General features: G+C 39.3%; 1 protein-coding gene across 1 annotated transcript in view; it reads left to right on the forward strand.

The window, feature by feature from the left end:
- The first annotated feature begins 249 nt into the window (after positions 1–249).
- RC3H1 (ring finger and CCCH-type domains 1) overlaps positions 250–8,189 on the forward strand; it is a 93,459-nt gene continuing 85,519 nt past the window's right edge. Inside the window, exon 1 of the mRNA XM_017529911.2 lies at positions 250–379. The gene's annotated coding sequence lies outside the window, so the exon portion shown is untranslated. The remainder of the gene's footprint in view (positions 380–8,189) is intronic.

The raw sequence follows: 8,189 nt of genomic DNA on the forward strand, positions 1-8,189 counted from the left end.
GTCCCCGCGCCCGTCCCGCCCCTCCGCCCGTCCCGCCTCCTAAGGGAGGATCCTCGCTTTCGTCTCCGCCCCAGTCTCCGGGGCGGTCCGGAGCCTGAGGAAGAGGAAGGGGACGAGGACAACGAACGACTGGGCGGCGGAGGACGAGAAGGAGGAAGAGGAGGCAGACCAACAAGATGGCCCCTGCTGCAGGAGCAGCCTCAGCAGCAGCAGGTGGGAGGCCGGAGGCGGCGCTGGCGGTGGCGGCGGCAGCCGTGGCCCGGCGGCCTGGGACAGAGTCAGAGTCAACGGTGGCAGCGGCGGCGGCGGCGGCTGCCGCGGCGGTGGCGACGGCCGCGGGGACTCGGAGCTGAGAGGAGCTGCTGCTCGGACCAGCGCGGTGAGCGAGCGGCGGGCGGCGACTTGGGGAGCGGGGCTGCGGCGGCCGGGGCCTCAGTCGGGAACAATAGGCAGCTGTGGTCGGGAAGGGGTTGTCCTCGCCCGCCCTCTGCTCCTCCGCCGCAGCGGCCGCCCGGCCGGCCCCAGGCTCCGCAGGGCCCCCGCCGGCTGCTCAGGGGCTTGTCAGTGGCCGGCGTCCTTTAGGCCTCAGGCCTCTGCGTGCCGCCTGGAGGGCCTGTCGGGGTAGGTAGGCCGAGGGGAGGGCGAGGGAGGCTCGGACGAGAGGGAGGGGGCCACAGGGCTGCCTGGCTCTTCCGGTACTCACGGGCCTTGGCCGGGCGGGGAGTGCGAACGGGAGCTGCTTTTTGGACCCCTCGTCTGTGGGGGTGGGGAGGGCGAAGGCGTCTGTAAACAGGCGCCGCCTCTGCCTGCCGGCACCTTAGCACTGCTCCCTCCCCCAGCCCCTGAAGCACTCCCCTTCGTTGGCCAAGTGGGTTTCACGGTGTCTGTCTCCCCGAAGGCCCTGGAGATCAAGCCTGGCAGTCTTCTCCCTCCCGGCGATGGGGAAATTGTGTGTGTGCGTGTGTCTTTAAAAAAGAAAAACAAAAAACTTAAATGCAACAAAAATATACAAAACGTGGTTATCGATAAAGGATGGAGTGGTAAAGGATATTCCTCTCTAAACATCAGTTCTGTAAACATCAGTTATGCCCGCATTCCAGGTGAGAGTGGATTGAAACCAGGGCTCTTTTCCAACAGTAATAATACAACTCTTGACATCCCCAAATAGCCCATGAAACTGGAAACAAAGCCACTTACTGGCAACTCGGAGACAAATTGTAATGTTTAAAGAGAACTTTTATTTCAGCTAGGCGTTTTGAATTACTAACATGCAGTGTAAGAAGCAACATTAACCATCATAAAGTGGACCTCAGGAAGCACTTCTAAAGGAGACAGAGGTGGTTTATCTCCAGCCATAGAGCTGCTTGTGTATTGTGTCGTGTTTCAGTAATTTGTCCTGAAATTGTTCAAGACCAGACTTTTCTCTGAGTTTGAAATTTGATTTTGTTTTTGTTTTTTTGTTTGTTTTGTTTTGAGACAGAGTCTTTCTCTGTTGCCCAGGCTGGAGTGCAGTGGCACGGTCTCGGCTCATTGCAGCCTCCGCCTCCCGGGTTCAAGCGATCCTCCTGCCTCAGCCTCCCGAATAGCTGGCTAATTTTTGTATTTTTAATAGAGACTGGGCTTCACTCTCTTGGCCAGGCTGGTCTGGAACTCCTGACCCCAAGTGATCTGCCCACCTCGGCCTCCCAAAGTGCTGGGATTACAAGCCTGAGCCACCTTGCCCTGCCTTAAACTTAATTTTTGAGGCTTCTCCCACATTTTTTTATAAGTGAGGAAAAACGTAGATTCAAGTTATTTATATTCTACTTTCTACCTGGGTATGCAGAAATTTATATTAAAATTGCTTGGATGCATCCAAGGGATTGCTTTTCACTGTTTAACATTCAATTGCAAGGCCTAAGTGCTATAGATTGTGTTCTTAAGGAAGACTTTGATGAAAAGATGCCAGTTAATATCTTTTACCCCTTTTAAGGGTAAATTTCTAATTAGAATAGGTCCAAGTCTGTTATAATTAAAAACATGTTCAGGTTACATGAAGTCAAATAAGCAGCACTAGTCTAGTTTCTGGTTCTTCCTCAACAATTGATACTGAGTAGACTAGCAATTGAGTAAACATAGAGGTTGAGTTATCTTGTTTAGGATTTGAGGTATAGTGAATGAATATCAATATTGACTTTCCTTTTATGCATAGCATAAATAATGTTGCAGATGTTTTGATCTTTTGAATGATGGAGAACAACTTTCTGTGGTTCCTGATGTGACTTTTTCGCAAATAAATATTTCAGGAAGGACACCGTTTTTTAGGTGCTCAACTCTGTGATTTATTCTTCTGCACTAAATTTTGTTAGATCAGTACAGATTCCAACTAAAGTCTGTGTTACAATGATATTTAAATTTATGTGTGGCCCTAAACCTATTAGAGCAATAGTAATTTAATAAGTTGTAAGTTTTAAGTGGTTCATGTGCTGTTATGAAAAAAATCTCACTGTGTTATGTCAAGGACAAATTTACCTCATATTTAATATCATTTTACTGAAAAATGTTTTTCAGTGGTAAGGTTTTGTATTTGAGATTGGTTATTGACCCAGCAATATATGGAGTTAGTCTGCGTCCCTATTTCTGTTTAATAGGAAAAAAAAATTAGGGAATTGTTTTTATTTATTTTGTGTCAAAACAGTTTTAAGATGTGATTCCTCAACTGACCTATCTTCAATATCAATACTTACTCTGATTACTTCAGTTCAGATTTTCTCAAGTAATAAAAATTTACTTCTAAGAAGTTTTGGGACCAGAGCTTAAGAATGGCTCACGCCTGTAATCCCAGCACTTTGGGAGGCTGAGGCAGGTGGATCACGAGGTCAACAGATCGAGACCATCCTGGTCAACATGGTGAAACCCCGTCTCTACTAAAACTACAAAAAAAAAATGAGCTGGGCATGGTGGTGCGTGCCTGTAATCCCAGCTACTCAGGAGGCTGAGGCAGGAGAATTTCCTGAACCCACGAGGCGGGGTTGCGGTGAGCCGAGATCGCGCCATTGCACTCCAGCCTGGGTAACAAGAGTGAAACTCTGTCTCAAAAAAAAAAAAGAATTAGAGAATTAGATTTATATTTTCTTGGTAATATTAAAAGTTAATATATGCTTGATTTATTTGAAAAGATTGGAAAGAGTAATTTTGTACAAAATAAAAATTTACAGTTTCTTAGAACATATTTGTTGAACGAATAAAAATATTTAATCTTCCTCATTATGCTGCAGTATTAGTTTTATTGTCCTCATTTTTTCATATGAAGAATCTGAAGCTAAGAGTAGCTACGCAACCAGCAAAAAGATCACATAATTAATAGGCAGAAGAGCTTGCTCAGACCCAGGTCTTGTGACACAAATTAGATTCTTTGCCACTAACACGTGTGTCACAGTTAAACTTTGAAGCATCTTCTGTGTTGACAGACTCCTTTTTTGGCCTGCAAACTGTGTTAGCTCTAACATCCTATTATCATTATTTGTATTCTGCCAGATATTTAGTTATAAGACCAAAAAAGTATTTATTCATGTGAATCACAAAATAAACACTTATTTTTGTTTTTGCCATATCTGAATACTATAAAATATAAAAACTCATACTATTTACATAGGGCAGATTTATCATACTGCTATAATTGTTTTCATGGCTAGTTTGTTATGTAAGCAATTACTAAATTGTGTCTTTGAAATACTTTATAAAATTTTTATAATAACTAAATATATTCAATGGTGTTAAAGTTGAGTCAGCTAATACTTGAAGTTCTTCATTTATAAATTTTTTTCTTTAAGCCATAGGAAATTTAGAATTCTGCAGTATTTTTCATTTCCGTATCTTAGGGCTTGAAATTAAGTTTGGTTGGTCTAATCAGTCTACTCTTGCATATATCTTGAAAGTGGTCAGCATCCAACAAGGTGAAGAATAAACTGATAAATGATCCCTGTTTGGTGAACACCTCGGATCAGGATGTTCCTTGGCAGGGCATTCTGACCTGGTTTAGCTTTGGCCCTGTGCTCAGGGTTCAGGTATTCTTCAGGATTGGGTTCAGAGAGATTTAAATTCTCAGATTGGCCTGTATCAAAACAGTCACAGATTTCAGTCAGCCTGTTCTCTAGAACCTTCTCCAAGATTTTTTCTTTTGTTTAATCCTGGAATCTAGGCCGGATTTGGGCTAGCTTTAGAAGTTATGATAAAAGATTAATTTTGTCAGGCGTTTATACAAACGAGTTTTTCCTACTGCAGAGTTTCTTAAGGTAGATTCCTTCTATTTTTGAAGTGTGGTTGCCCTATATCCCCAAGACAGTTAACTTTAGCATATTTATTTCTATCCATTTTTGGTCAGGATAGTGCCTGTTTGCTTCTTGTATAATATTCTTGTTTGCTTTTTATTAGTTTAGATACTTCTTATTAATTTATAATGTTTTCCTGATTGAGGCTTGGTGTAAGAATTTTCCTCAAATTTAAAATCACTCTACCCATCTACAGATGTATGTCAGAGCAATATTCTTTTGACAGTTATCAAGCATTTTAGCAAAGCCGTATGTGTGTATGTATGAATGAATAACAATCACTCATGCCCTGTCACCCAGGCTGGAGTGCAGTGGCACTATCTTAGTTCACTTCAGCCTCAGCCTCCTGGGTTTAAGTGATACTCCTGCCTTACCTGGCTAATTTTTTTTTGTTTTTAATTATTTGATAGAGATAGCATTTGCTGTGTTGCCCAGAGTAGTCTCAAACTCCTGGGCTCAAGTGATCCTCCCACCTCCGCCTCCCAAAGTGCTGAGATCACAGGCATAGCAATGTTTTAAACTGACAGCATTGTACCTTCATTGATTATTACTGTGCACATATGGTAATAATTTAACTTACAATTTCATTTTGTGTAAACAATTTCTAAGATATAACTAGCATTTGAACATGGTAGCAGTTTTTTTTTTTTTTTTGAAGAAGAAGGAAAGAGTTCTAAAGGGGTCAGTTTTGTCTACAGATTAACGTAATTTTTTTGTTGAGGTTAAATCACATAACAAAATTAACCATTTTAAAGTAAACAGTTTAGGTGGCACTTAGTACATTCACAGTGTTGTACAGCCACCAGCTCAAATTCCAAAACATGTTCATTACCCCAAAAGGAAACACTGTACCCATTAAGTAGTTACTCTCTATTTTCCTCTTCCCTAATCCCCAGGAAATGCCATTGTTTTCTGTCTCTGTGGATTTAAATGAAATTAATTTGAGTCAACATTGAAGAACAGTACTATGTACAATTGAAATTGCAGAAAAAACTTTGGGATGTGATTGTTAGGAATAAAAAAACCTCCTAATTCTTTGCATGCTTCTCTAAATACAGTAGGCATCTGCCAGGGACTCTATGGAAGAAAAGTTGAGAATCATAGAAGTTTTGTTTTGATCACTCCAGAGAGTTTTACTCAAACACTTAGACTCATTTGTATTTCTCCATTGGTTGTGAGAACTAAAATTTGATGTTCTTTGCAGATGTGAACAACTAATGCTTATTTAGTCTCTTTTCTAAAACTTGTTTGCCTTTTAGTTTTTCTTAATGTGTAGAAGAAACTAGGAATATTCACAAAGGATTTATTTGAAGTTACACTGGGAAGCAATTTTTAGAATTAGACTGAAACTCTTCGATCCCTATGAATCTAACTTTATGACTACTTTATTCAGCTAATCTTTGAGAATATTTAGAGTTTTGACTTGCCTAACACTCTGCTTTTAATCTCTTGTTGAATAAGTGTTAGAAAACTTGATCTTGGCTCTATACCTGAACACCTTTAAAAACATAAAACACCCTTACAAAGGCAATTGTTTAATAAGCTTTTTTGGATTGTTTTAATTGGCTGACTGAGGGAGACAAAATTACTTTTTTCTTTTTCTTTCTAGAATAAAGACTAATAAGCTTGGACTTTTAGAATTACTGCTAAGATTGGGGCTTTGGATATATATCATCATCTTAAATTCAAAATGGTACTTTGATTAAACTGAAATCTTAAAATTTGTAAGAAACGAAAGTCATTTTATGTTCTTAGTAAAGATTTGTAATGAGGTTACAGGAGATCTAAGTAGAAAAGAAGAACTTAAATTTGATACTAACCTCCTCTCCTTAGGGAAAATTTTATTAATATACATAATTATAATTTTGTTATAAGAACAACTTAAGTTAGTTCAGTGCCTCAAGCCTGTAATCCCAGCACTTCGGGAGGCCAAGGCAGGAGGATCACCTGAAACCAGGAGTTCCACACCAGCCTGGGAAATAGAGTGAAACCCCATCTCAAAAAAATTAGCAAAAACAAGAAAACAAAACTGAAAAGATAGTAAGGAAAAGGATTGTATCAGAACATTTAGAACTCTGCAGTAAAATTTGTGGTTTTCTGTGATAAGTTTTTCAGGAAAATATCAACTTTTTGTAAATACGTGTTTCTGTGTTTTTATATATGCCTCAATTTTTTTAGAGTAACATTTAGTGGAAAGCTAATGTACTCAATACATTTAAATTATAAAAATAACTTTTTTGCTTTTTTTTTTTTTTTCTGGAGACGAAGTCTCACTATTGCCCAAGCTGGAGTGCAATGACACGACCTAGGTTCTCATCTTTTATGACTTAAGCCTTATAATTCCTCATCTCTCAAAACAGAAATAGTAATATCTTTCTCTAAAGGTTATTTGGAAATGTAAATGATAATATACATTTACATGTCAGTGTAGTACCTGACACCTTTAAAATTACTTTTGTTAAACAGAATTTAAGGAGAAAAATGTTATTTTTCTCCTTAAATTCTGTTTAACAAAAATAATTTTAGAAAGATATTCATCTAGAATATTTGCTCACATTCTGTAAAATGTTAATATAGAAACTACATATAAAATCTTATATAGTTTAGGGTTAACTCTGTGTACTTTTGGGAGAGGTGGTCAGAAATGAAGCAATTCTTCATATACCATTCTCATTTTCTTCTCACATCAGTATTTATATGGGCCTGTGCTGTTCAATACTGGCCACTAACTACTTCTGGCTATGTAAATTTGAGCTTTTTGATCGATTTATTGTTTTAGAACAATTTTGGATTTACAGAAAAATTGCACAAAAAAATACACTGTTCCCATCTATGCTCTCTCTCACAGTTTTCTCTGTTAATATCTTACATTAGTGTGGTATGTTGGTTATCATTTATGAAGCAGTGTTGATACATTATTAACTAAAGTCTGTAGTTCACATTAGGATTCACCCTTTGTGTTGGACAGTTCTGTGGGTTTTGCCAAATGCTTAACGTTATATATACACTATTCTAGAATCATGCAGAATGGTTTCACTGACCTAAAAATGTCCCATGTTCCACTTAACTCATCTACCTCATCCTCTGAACCCCTGGCTACCACTGATCTTTTTACAATCTTCATAGTTTTACCTTTCCAGAATGTCATGTGGTTGGAATCATTATAGTATATAGTCCTTTCAGACTGGCATCGTTCACTTAACAATATGCATTTAGGTCCCTTCATGAATATCTTCTTGTTTTGTTTAAAATAGAGATTTGTCCTGAACTGCTGGGCTCAGGCAGTGCTCCCGCCTTGGCCTCCCAAAACTTCTGGGATTATAGGCGTGAGCCACCACACCTGGCCCTCTTCATGTCTTTCCATGGCTTGACAGTTTATTTCTTTTTACCAATTTCTTTTTATCCATTGTATAGATAAATTTAAATTTTATTTAAAATTTAAAATTTAATTCCTCAGTCTCACCAGCATATTTCAAGGGCTCCATAGTGACATGTACTTAGTGGTTACCATATTGGAAAGCACTGATATATGATTCCCTCAAGGTTCTGTTCTCCACTCCATTCACTCACGTAGAGAACTTTGCTGTTTACATGATCTCAATTTGTCCTCAGGCCTACATTTTCAATGAATTATCTATTTTGTTTTGTTGTTTGTATTATCAGCAATCTCAACTGCATATTTAAAATCCTTTACTCCCCCAAAGAACCATCCTTTTCAAATGTCATCCATTGTAGTATGGCTTCCTAGGTTTTCCATCACAGCATCATCTTTTTTTTTTTTTTTTTTTTTTTTTTTGAGACAGAGTTTCACTCTTGTTCCCCAGGCTGGAGTGCAATGGCGCAATCTCGGCTCACCGCAACCTCCGCCTCCTGGGTTCA

This window comes from Cebus imitator, unplaced genomic scaffold (assembly GCF_001604975.1).
Source record: "Cebus imitator isolate Cc_AM_T3 unplaced genomic scaffold, Cebus_imitator-1.0 Scaffold62, whole genome shotgun sequence".
NCBI classification, from domain to species: domain Eukaryota; kingdom Metazoa; phylum Chordata; class Mammalia; order Primates; family Cebidae; genus Cebus; species Cebus imitator.